This window comes from Jaculus jaculus, chromosome 2 (genome assembly GCF_020740685.1).
Source record: "Jaculus jaculus isolate mJacJac1 chromosome 2, mJacJac1.mat.Y.cur, whole genome shotgun sequence".
Lineage (NCBI taxonomy): Eukaryota > Metazoa > Chordata > Mammalia > Rodentia > Dipodidae > Jaculus > Jaculus jaculus.
Genome location: NC_059103.1, coordinates 36,553,558 through 36,567,401, shown reverse-complemented (window position 1 = coordinate 36,567,401; position 13,844 = coordinate 36,553,558). Strand labels below are relative to the sequence as shown.

Sequence of the window (13,844 nt, the reverse complement as noted above, 5' to 3'; positions counted from 1 at the left end):
AAAACAAACTAGCCCTATGAATATGGTGGCGCATGTGTCTGGATTTTGTTTGCAGTAGCAAGAGGTCCTGCCACCCCCATTTTCTCTCTTTCTCTTCCTTTCTCTTTCTGTAGCTCTTTCTCATAAAATAAAAAGTAAAATAAAATTACATCTTTAGTCTTAAAATAAATATCTTCATAATTTTATTCATCCCTAAGAATTTATTAACTCAATGTTGCATTAAAATTTTAACTTAGTAAATAATGGTTATATTTCAAATTTGATAACAAGCTTACTTAAGATACATTGCAGGGTTAGCTTTAGGCTGTAATAAAGTAAATATCATAACAGAGCAGGTCACACAAATATTTTTAACTCCAAGTACACTAAAAGTTCTTTTTATACTACTATATAATTGATTTAAGCATCCAATGGCATTAGGTGAAAAAAAAAGCATGTATATACCGTAACCAAAAATATGTTATTATGTGGGTATGGTAGCGCAGGCCTGTGCTATTGGAGCATGGGAGTCTGAGACACAACTAGTTTGAGGGCAAGCTTGGCTACTTCAGTTTGCACTTTGATGCAATGGCGACAGTTTCATTCTTCAACCACAGAAATCCCTCTTTGCTAGCATCAACTTTCTTCTGCACCATCCTCATGTGGTACAACCTTCACAGCATTGAAAGGAGTTCAGGTCTTGGTTCTGGATTAAATTTTGGTACCAAAGAATAGCATGGTGTTTTGATTGACACAGACAACTGAAATTCTCCCTGTTAGCAGAACAGATGCTTTGTTCACTGGACTAGATATCATTTCCTTTAAGAGTGTTTCCTTTGCATTGAAAAATTGGAAGCAGAGGTTATGCTTTCTGGCTATTTTAACTGTCAATGAAGGCACCTTCCCAGCTAGTTACTTTAAAATACTTTAAAATATTTTATATTTACATATTTATTTGACAGAGAAAGATGGGAGAGAGTGAGAGAATGAGCATACCAGGGCCTCCAGCAACTGAAAATGAAGTCCAGGCTTGTGTGTCCCCTCATGCATCTGGCCAGTGTGGGCCCTCAGGAATCGAATCTGGGTTCTTTGGCCTTGAAGGCAAAGGCCTTATCCACTAAGCCATCCCACCAGCCCCCTACCTAGTTATTTTTAGCTTTGAATTTAAAGTGAAAGATATGCAACTCTTCTACCAGTCATTTATAACTGGCCTAGTTTTAATATTGCTGTGTGTCAAGTACTCCTGGAGACACTCTTGTGAGCCACATGAGCCCTAAGTGCCAGCTTTCCTTGTTGGACGTACTATGGTTCTACCATGTCTAATATTCCGGTCCACATTGAAAATAAGGCTTCTACTTGAAGATTTATGACTCCCAAAGCTTCTTTGCAGTGATTCTAACCCTGCCACATATTTCTTAATCTCATCATCATTCTGGGACAATGATGTAATACTCCATGGCACATTCCATCTCGCATTTTTCATTCTTCCAATTCAGTAAGAGTGGTTTTGGCAAATTCTGTCAGGAGGTTGGGATGGATCCTAGCTTTGGACTACAACTGTATGTTACCCTGTGGAAGTAGAGACCACCTTCAGCATTTTTCACTCAGGCCTTTTCTTTTCCAAAAAAATCCATATTTTTTCCTATCTTAAACCTTTAACAGATTAGGTCTTTCTCTGAAGACATGTGCCACCATGTGTATCAGGCTTAAATGTGTACTAGGAAATCAAACCTGGGTCCATAGGCTTGACAGACCAACACCTTAACCTCTAAGCCATCTCTCCAGCTCTACCTTATTTATTACTATTAGTAGTAGGTGGATTTACAGTATGCATACAGTTATGATGGTACCATCATTAGCCTCCTCTCTGTCCTCCCACTTCTGCAGGGACCCTCCATTTTGGGGAATATGGGTCATGCATTGTGGAGTTAGCCATCAGTTATGGGTAATAGGCAATGTCTCTGTGAAGAATGTTCCAACTGTGGCTCTAACAATCTTTCTGCCCCTTCCAAAAATCTCCCTGAACCATGTTGGATTCCTTTTAGGTCTACTTCAGTGATGAGTAATTTATTTAAAAATTTTAACTGAAGGTATTGAATTTTCTTTGTGGTCCTTTAAATTTGCTCACATTTCTTTCTATGCTAAACTTTAAATTTTTCAGCTCTTCATTTTCCCCTCTTTCATTGTAAATCTGAATCAGGGCATCAAAATAATTTATATCACAGATACAGTGTCATTCTTCCATGAAATTTCTTGTGCCAGAGACAGTATACTTTACTTTTATATTCCCCTTTCCTCAAGTTCTCACACAGGCAGTTTATTTGACAGAATAGCACATGAGCTGCCTTTCACTCAGTTTTTTGGAAATTTGTATTTTTTTTTTTCTTTTCCTAGAGCCACATTAATTGAGCATCCATTGTCCCCATTTCTCCCAAGTTTGAAATTTCTACCAGGATGGCTTATTAAATTCTGATGACAGCATTCTAAGACTTCTCTAGTCCAAAGTTCCAAATCCTTCAATATTCCTCCTGTAAACCAGTTCCAAAAAAATAATAATAATAAATAAAAACCATATGGCTAGGTTTATTGTAGCAATGGTCCTATTCTAGTACCTGTTACATGTAGCAGTTACTTTCTCATTGCTGGGACTAAATACCCAACTTGAAGAAGCAGGCAGCTGACATCACATCTTAAAAACAACAGGGAGTAGGTATAGACACAGAAGAACAACATGACTAGGCTGTGTTGTTAAACTTTCCTCAGTGACACTTTCTCCAACAAGGTTAAGCTGTCTAGACTTTTCCAATCTTCCTGAAAGAGCTCAAATATCCAAACATATGGGGACATTTTCCATTCAAATAACCCGCACATCTCTTAAGAAAAGAGGTAAATTAGCTCATATTTTTCAAATACTGTTATTCCAAGGATGTCATTATTTTTTCATTCCACATTAGCCCCTTCCTATTCCTATTGTCTAAGAGTACCAGTTCTCCACAAAACTCTAGTTATTAAAAATCACAAAACAGTTATAATCACACATTATCAGCTATCAAAACTTAGATTCATAAAATGCAAGGTATCTTATTTTCAGATTAGTAAAAATAGTTGTATAATTTTATGATGTTTCAAAAACCCCACTATACAGATTATTTATTATTATTATTATTATGATGATGAAGATGATGATGCCCTGATTATCATTGCCATGTCACCAGTGATCTCCTATCACCATATCCACTAGTTTTCATACTTGACCCTGAGTAATGCCAATTATTGATTGGGCTATGTTTCTTAGACACCATTCCCCAACAGTTTGCTGTTTCCTAAAAGATTAAAAGTAAAACTAATATACTTGGTTACTCTTTTATACAGACAGATGGATGTTCCTTAGAAAAAGAGACACTTTGTTTTTTTGTAAGAGTATCAGTACCAATACATAGTAAGTTCTACCTTACTCCTTACTACTAATATGGTATTTAGAAGCCCTGGTGGGGAGACTGAAGAGTCAATCTGTCTTCTGTAACACATAAACAAAGAGCTTTCCCTCAGGGTGTCTGGAAATCAAAACTATAACTTACCAGTGCAAGTGTCAAAAAATGGTGGAAACAACAGGAAGGCTTGCTTTCTTCTCTGTATTGTTTGTATGTTTGAGTTTTTTGTTTGTTTGTTTTTTGGGGTAGGGTCTCACTCTAGCCCAGGCTGACCTGGAATTCACTCTGTAGTCTCAGAGTGGCCTTGAACTCACAATAATCCTCCTACCTCTGCCTCCCAAGTATTGGAATTAAAGGCATGTGCCACCACTCCAGGCTCTTCTCTGTTCTTTTTAAACACCAATTTATTCTTGGTAGATTAAAAGAAACACATGTTGTCCAGTTATAAGTATACCTTGTTGATTTACCCTTGACTAAATAAGAAATAATCAAAATAATTTTACTTTATCAAAAAGGCATTATTTTTCTGGAAAGTTTTAAGCGATTCTTCATGTGTATGTATAAATTATGAAAAATTAAGTTGGACACATCATAGTGGTAACACTTGTATTATGGAATTCTAAAATCAGCTACATAAAAATTTGAAATCATTCTAAAAATGAAGAATCACTTCCTTCACCCTGCCACATAATCAACCATTAGACCAAAATGTGCTTGTGAGACAGAAGGAAGCCATACGCTAGTGATAAGAATAGATGCTCTCCCCCTTCCTCCAAATCCTCACCACAAATAGCAGTGAGTGTGTGTTCATGAAAAGAAAGAGGAAATATGAACAGATGTAGGGGTACTTACACAGAGAGAATGAATGTCATTTTCAGTACCAAATTGTTGTAAATAAGGAACATGATAGGATCATAGAGAACAATAACCACTCCAGAGAAAGCCTTCTTCCACCATGTTCAAAGCTCCTTGGTTTATAGCCAGATAGAGCTTTTCATTTTTATTTTGAGCTTTTCATTTTTTTATTAAGCACACTTTCATTCCTGTGATCAATGTAGCTTTGGATGATTTTCAGTAAAATATATTTTTTCTAAGCAAAATTAGAAGGGGTTTTCATTCAGAGCACATATTAGACCCTATCCCTGCTGGTATTGAGAGACAAACAGGACCTACTGAGACAGAACGAGAAAGAGGATAGCTAATCAGCCAGAGAATGGAAGGTGAGAGCCAAATCAAGGATGCAGGCAAATGAAACTATCTCTGTGAAGTTAAATTAACTTGTGTCTCTTATGCCTTGGAGAAAATCAAACAGAATACTCTTCAGTAGCCTGTAGTGCTCTTTAATTCCAACTGGAAAAGTGTGTCATATATCATTGAAGCAAGGATTTAATAAAGAACACTAATACATAAACAATGAGGAAAAAAGGTTTTGCAATCAGAAAGCATAAAAACTAAAGGCCACTACTAGTTATTTTGAAGATAGCAGTTACTAAGCTGTAAAAATGGCAGATACATGTGTACATGCAAACATATACAAGCATATATACATACATACATACATAAATGTTTTACTGACAGATGCCAGCAGTCTATGATTTGATTTATTTTTGTTTTTATTTTATTTTTTTTCGGAGAAAAAATGAGTGTGTGTGTGTGAGAGAGAGAGAGGGAGAGAGAATAGGCACTTCAGTGTCTCCAGCCACTGCAAATGATCTACAGATGCATGCACCACCTTGTACATCTGGTTTATGTGTGTCTTGAAGATTTGAACCAGTCCTTTGGCTTTGCAGGCAAGTGCTTTAACCACTAAGCCATCTCTTCAGCCCTGAATTGATTATGTTTTATGCCTTAGCTCTTCTAAAGATTCAGCAGTATAAGTTTACTGTTGAGGTTCCTAAATAATAGTTTTTCAAAGTGAATCTATTAAGGGTTGTCATCAAAAGTGGACATGTGTTTCCATTTACCTGGGACCATTGCTGCACACAGTAAATTAGGATCACTGTGTTTCTTCCCACCCTAGTGTCTCGGGTTAGGTGATGGATAGGGTCAAGGTAGTCATCTGCTCTGAAGATAGACAACAGGATAGGGTCTCCTGGTGTGCTGGGAAATATCTTTCATGATGAAAAATAAACTCTGGCTTGCACCCAGACTCGTACTCAAGTATTTTGACCATTATACTGCCTAACAATGGCCCTTTTAAAGAAAATTCCTTTGAATAGCAACTTTTTTCCACACTTATAATACAACCCATTTTTATGTCTCTTTAAGACATGGACCCCGATGACGACTGATGATTATATTGCTGAATATGTGAAATCTGTCATGTTATATGATTCAAGAGGTTCGATAATTTTGAATAGAATTTCTGAAAGATGCCAGGCATAGTGGCACATGCTTTTAATCCCAACATTTGGAAGGCAAAGGTAGGAGGATCACCATGAGTTCGAGGCCACCCTGAGACTACATAGTGAATTCAGGTGAGCCTGGACTAGAGTGAAACCCTACCTAAATTTTTTTTTTTTTCTCAAAGATAATGGGTGGACATATCTGTTTTGTACTGCTTCCACAATGGAAGTAGTAATTATAATAATGATGATGATAAAAAGGCAAAAGAAGGTGAATGAAAGAGAGAAGAGGGGAAAGAAGGAATATCAATCCATTTTCTCTTGAAATATGCAAAACTGTTTCATATTGCAAGTAAGTAGAATTCTTGGGTGTTTCAGGATGACTGACTAGAGAACGAGTCTTCATCAGTTCTAAGGGAATGGTTCACAAACTTTAGATTCCTTGTGAGAGGATTTGTAAGGTCAGCAATTTTAATACTGATGCTACATTCCTTGTTGAATTTTTACTATTGTTGACTTATGAATGACCTTGATAAAGCAGTAAAAGTTACTAATTTTATTGATCTTGATCCCTAAATTCATTTATTTTTTTAAATCCTACATGTCAAAGAGAGAAATACACATAAAAAATCAAAATACAATGAATTTTTCTCAGTGAACACTTCTATAATATTTGAAATTCAAAATGAACAAGTTACTTTATGTTTCTCTGCTGGGGTCATTGTTTTAACTTGAATAGACAATCGAAATGAAAAATATATGTATTTGAACTTGAGCATTTGTTAGATATTTTATCAAATATGGAAAAAGAGCCAATCCTTCATAGAAAATATTTGCACCCAAGGGTGAGATTCAAGCTCCCAAGCTAAAATTAGAAATCTGAAATCCTTGTATTTTTAACTGGGAATTTTACAGTTTTCCAACGTTCAAAGTCATTTCTGATGGGATTGGCAGTGATAGTAACAAATGAAAATTGCTGATACTATGTGATGATTTGTCTAATACCCATCATTGTTGGATATGACACAGTCATGCATGGCTGAAAGAACTATTCAAATTCAAGATATACCAATGGATTTTTATAAGAGTACAGAATGTTTATTGAGATTGTCAGACTCCACAACACAATTAACTTCAGATACTGCTCATTGAAATTTGGAATGGTGCTAAAGCTTACTGTCTGCAATGACCTAAACGTCTATCAAAATATTCCTTTTATAGTTACATACCTACTTTAAATTTGAGATTTTCTTGTGACTTGTGAAAAGCACATTTAGATAAATGTGGAGTTAAGAAGTAGCCCAATAAACCATGTTATATTTATTAATCCACTTATTAGAAAAATTTATAAAACTGTAAAACTGCCAGTACCCTCAATAATATTTTGTTTTAATTCATGATTACTCTTGAAACATTATTTTGAAAGCTATTTAACAAACTTAATTTGATTTTTAATGTTGTAAATGTGTGTATATATCACCTACATGAACAAAAGTTCTTTAGGGACCTCAGTAGTAGCCAACAATTTGAGGCCCTTTGTATACACGATTGTATCATGCTGTCTCTAATGGATTTGGAAAAGTCTCTGCCAACTCAGGTAACAGATAAAGATAAAAGAAGGCCAAAGTTTCCACTTAAATTTTAAAGTGGAGGAAAGACATTACAAAGAGACTAGGTTCTGTTCTTGAAAGCATGTCTGAAGCCAAGGGAAGGCATCACTGTAATTAATGACTTTTCTGTTTTCCTTGTTTACACATCAACTTCTGCATTCCAAGAAAAACTTCCTATATACTACTCTGATGTCAGATATATTGGGTCAAAGAATTACATTTTTTAAAATATTTTTTTTATTTTAGTTTAGTTTATTTGAGAGAGAGGAGAGAAAGATGCAGATAGAGAGAAAGAATGGTCATGCTAAGGCCTCCAGCCACTGCAAGAAAAAAAAAAAATCAAGATGTATGTGTTACCATGAGCATCTAGCTTATGTGGGTCCTGGGGAATTGAACCTGGGTCCTTTTGCTTCCCAACCAAGTGCATTAACCACTAAGCAATCCCTTACAGCTCTACATAACTTTTTAAAAGGAAAAACCTAGACAGTATTTTAGGAGAAGCAAAAAATTATGGTTGAAATCAATTTAGAATAACCAGTTGTATAATTTTATGTATTCTTCTCTATGAGTGTCACATTAAAGAAGGCTGTTTTGTTATTTTAATATAAACATTTGGCACAGAAAAAAGTCATATATGAATATATAAAGCTATCATAAAATATTTCCTAGAATTTACATATTTTATCCACACTTTACATTAAAATGTTTAACATGTGTATGCATATGTGAGTTATATTGTTATTTCAATATGTAAAAATAAAATATATATATAATGCATAATATTATGATATAATATATTATATTAATTGTATATATTAAATATGTACTTGTATATATAATGCATCTATATTATGTATATTATTAATATAAGTATAAATATATATTTGTATACATATATGAGTATACATATATGTATATACTTGACACCTACTTTATGAAATAGTACATTGTAAGCTTGAATTAAGTCACTATTTCCAATAATGAAGCCATGTTCATTAATTCACTTGAAAATCTTTTTTCATTTTTTTTTACCTGAATATCTCTATTTGGACCTGAATATTCAGTGCTCATATAGCTAGAACACCAGTGACTATTTCAATGATTACTAAATCCATCCTGTTTCAATTAAAATCAATTTAGTCCACAAGAGTTGCACCCTTGAATTTAATGTTCACACCTCATAGGGTTTTGAGCTATATCACTATAAAACTTGGAGGGAGACTTTAATTTGCTCTTAAGTATCTCCCTTTTTATTTTTCTTTTTTAGTCATTAAACTTTTAGGATTTTTTTTTCTTTTTCTTTTTTTTTTTTTTTTTTTTTCTTTTTTGGTGCTCTTCTTACCTTGCAACAGTTTAAAATAACTGCTCACTCTAAAAATACCATGTGGCCTTTGAAAAACCTTTGAAAATACAGAAAGATTTTAAAGTGAGAATAAAATCACAAGTCCATCACACAGTTCACTGAGTAGTCACATCTTCAGTTGCTGATTGTAAAATATGTTTCTTCAATTTACACTTTCAAGGCATAAAATAAAGCAGATATAGAGACAGGTGTGGTGGCACACACCTTTAATCCCAGCACTTGGGAGACAGAGGTAGGAGGATTGCCAAGAATTCAAGATCGCCACCCTGAAACTACAGAGTGAATTCCACGTCAGCCTGGCCCAGAGTGAGACCTTGACTCAAAAAATAAATAAATAAATAAATAAATAATTGTCCTTACACTATAAAATAAGAACCCACATGAAATGAAAAGAAAAAGAAAAAAGAAAAACAACCACTGAGTATTTCTGATTGTTCAGGTGGGTTGGTCTTTTCCAGTTTCTATGTTATGTTTAAGTCATCTATAGCTATCAAACAATAATAAAGTTGTTGTCTTAAGACAGAAACTAATTTAATGTTTCTTATAGTTTTACAATCTGAACAACTGTTTTCAATGCTCATGCTTGTGTGTTTGACTGATATAAAAGTTTTGAAAATGCCTCACTATGCATCTGGAGTTTGTTTGCAGTGGCTGGAGGTCCTGTCACCCTGATTCTCTCCGTTTGTCTCCTCTCTCTCTCTCTCTCTCTCTCTCTCTCTCTCTCTCTGCTCTCTTTCTCTCTCTGATTGTAATTAAAGAAATAAGTTAAAATTAAAAATGTGTAATTGTTGGAAAAATTTTAAAAATAAAAATAAATTAATAAATAAAATTCCTTGCTGTCCTGCCTGATGGTTGAGTTTGGGACTTTTATCTGGGGCCTTAATTACAATCTGCATTTTCTCCCACTCTCTGGTTGGCTAGGCTAATGTTGTAGCCTCAGAAAGTAGGTATTGAAGCTGAAGCTGAAGGTTCCTTGAGTCCAGGGTTCTAGACCTCATAGAACATAATGTCCCAACAGTCCATTATGCTATGCAAGATATAAGGCCACTCCACACTTGAAGCACAGGGAAGTAGATACCCATTTCAGGATTCTTGAAGAATTTTAAGTATTTTAAAAAATGTTTTGGAACATATAACTTATTTTCTACTTGAGAAAATGTCTACCAGATTTTTGGAAATTGCCTTAATATTGGTATGTATTTGATGTGATCCAGAAAATTGTCATTTGAGAAATGAAATCATATTTGTTAGGTAACTATTAGAAATGTATAGGTTAGCTCACACATACACACATATATAAAATGTGAAATGATGTGAAATGTGAATGATGTGAAATGAGCAAAGTCAGGATTGTAGTAAACTAGAACTTATTACTTGTTTTAAGAGGTAATATCAGAAGATTCTTTGCAGCAATATCAACCCAATGATGTCAGGAATGGTGGCACACACACCTTTAATCCCAGCACTTGGGAGGCAGAGGTATGAGGATCACCATGAGTTTGAGGCCCCCTGAGACTACATAGTGAATTCCAGGTTAGCCTGAGCTAGAATGAGACCCTACCTTAAAATAAAACAAAAACCAATACTAATATATTTATTTAAATTATTTTGACGGGGCTAGAGAGATAGCTTAGCGGTTAAGTGCTTGCCTGTGAAGCCTAAGGACCCAGTTCTAGGATTAATACTCCAGGACCCACGTTAGCCAGATGCACAAGGGGGCACAGGGGTCTGGAGTTTTTTTGCAGTGGCTGGAGGTCCTGGCCCGCCCATTCTCTCTCTCTTTCCCTCTCTGTCTGTGTCTCTCAAATAAATAAATGAAAACAAAATAAGTTATTTTGACAATTTTATAAATTTAATGTATGTTGACCATATCCCTACCCTAATCACCTTCTATTATTTTTGTTCTCCTTCCACTCCCCATAAATCTCTTTTACTTTTTCATGTAATTTTTGAGACATCCTGAGTTAAATTTCATGTGGCTTGGTTTACATGTGTAGATTATCAGTTATGGGTTCTTCAGTGTAATAGTCATTTCCTGTCCAGCTGACTCTTTCCATAATACTTCTCCCTGTCTTCCAGATCTCACCATTCTTTCACCCTCCTCTTTTGCCATGTCCCTTGAGCCCTAGAGGAGCTGTTATGAGTTTATTATCCTAGCTATTGTGACTACAGCAGCATTAAATATGGATGACCAATTATCTCTGTAGCAGAGTAAATAACTTATTGTACAGGCTCAGGAGTTTTATAGCTAGATCATATAATACTTCAATTTTTACCTTTTTGAGGAAATTCTGCACTGATTTCCATGATTATTGCAGCAGTTTTTACCCCTGCCACTCCCACTAACAATGAACCGAAGCTCCTCTTTCCCTGAACCCTCAGTAACATTTAATGTTATTTATTTCCTTGATGCAAGCCATTCTGCTCTGAGATGGAATCACAAAGTAGTTTTAATTTTTAGCATCCTTATATTTTTATCCATTTTTATACTTTTTAAAGTATTTATTAAACTTTCATATGTCTTCTTTTGAGAACTTTGTCTTCAGTTCCCCAATATATTTTTTGATTGGATTGTTTGTGTTGTTGATGTTTATTTAAAGTTTTAGTTCTTTGCATTTTCCAAATATTAAACTTCCACCAGTGATAGAGTTATCAAAGTCATTTTTCCATCCTTTAAATAAGTTCTTTACTTGATTGACAATTTCTTTTGTCATACAAAAGCTTTTTAATTTCACAAGGTTACATTTAGTGATTGTTGTCCTTATTTCCTGAGTGACCATATTCCTTCTCTGAAGGCCCTTATGAATGCCCGTATCTTGATGTACAAACCCTACTTTTCTTTTAACCCTTTCAGTTTCAAGTTTTATTTTAAGGTTTTTTGATCTGTTTGAGGTTGATTTTTGTGCATGTAGTATCCCATTTTCCCTTTCATTGAAGATATGTTCATTTTTTTTCTAGAGTGTATTTTTGGCACAAGCTAGGTAGCTAATTAATTTTGGCTTAATGTTTATTTTTCAGATATTAGAATAGTGATGCTTACTTATTTCCTAGGAATAACTTTTTCTGTCATTTTATCCTAAGATATTGTCTATCTTTCAGTGTGAGGTATGTTTCATGGCTACAGAATATACAAGTATCCTGTTTCCAATGCAGTCTTCTAGTCTGTGTCTTTTTTTAATTTTTATTTTAGAAAGAAAGAGAGAGAAAGAGGGAAAGAGAGAGAGTAAGAGAGAGAGAGAGAGAGAGAGAGAGAGAGAGAGAGAGAATTGTCACACCAGGGCCTCAGCCACTACAACTGTACAACTGAATTCCAGACACTTGCACCACCTACTGGGTATGTGAAACCTTGCACTTGCCTCATCTTTGTGCATCTGGCTTATGTGGAATCTGGAAAGTCTGACATGGGTCCTAAAGCTTTTCACACAAAAGCCTTAACTACTCTGCAATCTCTCCAGTCCATAGTCTGTGTCTTTCTATCGGGGAACTGAGACCACTTATATTCAGATTTATTACTGAGAGATGAATATTAATTTCTGTCATTTTGTTGATTTGTAGTTTATTTATTCACTGAAACCTCATAGATATGTTTGTATTTCTTTTCATTCCAAAGAATTCTTAACAGTATCATCTGTACAGCTGTCTTGGTGGTCATAAATTGCATTAGTCTATTTTTATCATGAATAGTTTTTCTTCTTTTTCAATTATGGCTGATAGTTCTGCTTAGTATAGCATCTCAGTTGCCAACTATGACCTTTTAGGAATACAATGTATCATCCCATGCTCTCCTGGTTTTTAAGGTTTTCATTGAAAGAATCAGCTGCTATTCTGATGAGCTGACTTTTGAATGTGTCACAGTGCTTTTCTCTTATATTTCTAAGCATGCTTTATTTGCTCTGTACACTTAGTGCTTTAACTGTAATTTCATGTGTTTCTTTTCTTATCCTGTTTATATGGTGTTATAAAGGCCTTTTGTATCTGGATGAGTATTTCTTATCCTACATTTGGGGAGCTTTCTGATATCATTTTATTGAGAACATTTTTTTATTTCTTTGTCATGGATTTCTTCTACTTCTGTGGCCACAATTCATAGAATTGGTCTTATCATGGAGCCTCAAAGATCTTGTATGCTCTGTTAACATATCTATTTTTAAAGTTTTTTATTATTTTCTTTTTTTTTTTTTCCCCCAGTTATTAGTATGATAAATGTCTCTGAAAATCATGACCCAACATGTAACTCTGACATTCTTTCCGCCCCCTCTTCCGCAAGATTTCCCTGAGCCATGTTGGGTTCATTTTTGGTCTGCTTCAGTGCTGAGGTGTTGGGGGCCTCTGAGGCTCTGGCTCTCTGATTTGGTAGGAGTTGATTTTTCTCTGCGTTGATCTCCTTCCCCTTTGTGCTGGTATCCAGTTCACAGGAAAACATCACCCTTGCTTATTTCGCCAGTTGTCCTTAGTTTCAGTTGGGCCCCTTCTGAGGTATGTTGGGGCAGCTCTCTTCTTAGGATCTGCATCTATCTGGAAAAGAGAAGCAGATTCTCCAACGGAGAGTGAGTTAGCACCCAGAAAATTGAGATAACACTTACTTTTTTGATAGACAGTTTGATAGGTGTAGGCCCTCTTATACCCCGTGATTGATGGTAGCTTGATATTGTAGAGTGGGCTTGTGTTTGGGTATGGTTCTGACTTGTTTCCCAGCTCCAGCTAAGGGTCTAGTACCACTTAGTGGATCAGTTAGCCAAATCAAGAGCAATTGATTCCTCACCATGGCTGTGTACCACTATTGCACTTGTACGGGTATCACATCCGGTTAATTGTTGCTACTTAGGTTAAACAATGTGTTGCTTGGACAGATCTTGGTCACTTCCCCCAGTCGCCTATGTAGCGCCTTCTGGCACTAGACACGCTGACTGTCTGGGGACTGACTCTCTCCTGGCTTCCAGCCATGTCATTCCATTTTACGTGTCAGCTGCATATGGAGTCTTCAGCAATAGGGTCTTACCACTGGCCTTTGGTGGGTCATCAATTACTCTGACAGAAGTCTGTCATTGTTTTGGGAAACCTTGTAGGTTTCTTTGATCAAAAGCTCATTGTGGATTGTAGGCCCAAGCTGGAAGTG

General features: G+C 35.4%; 1 protein-coding gene across 3 annotated transcripts in view; it reads left to right on the top strand.

Moving 5' to 3' along the window:
- Dcc (DCC netrin 1 receptor) overlaps positions 1-13,844 on the top strand; it is a 1,292,030-nt gene that overhangs the window by 570,877 nt on the left and 707,309 nt on the right. The gene's annotated exons all lie outside the window — the stretch shown is intronic.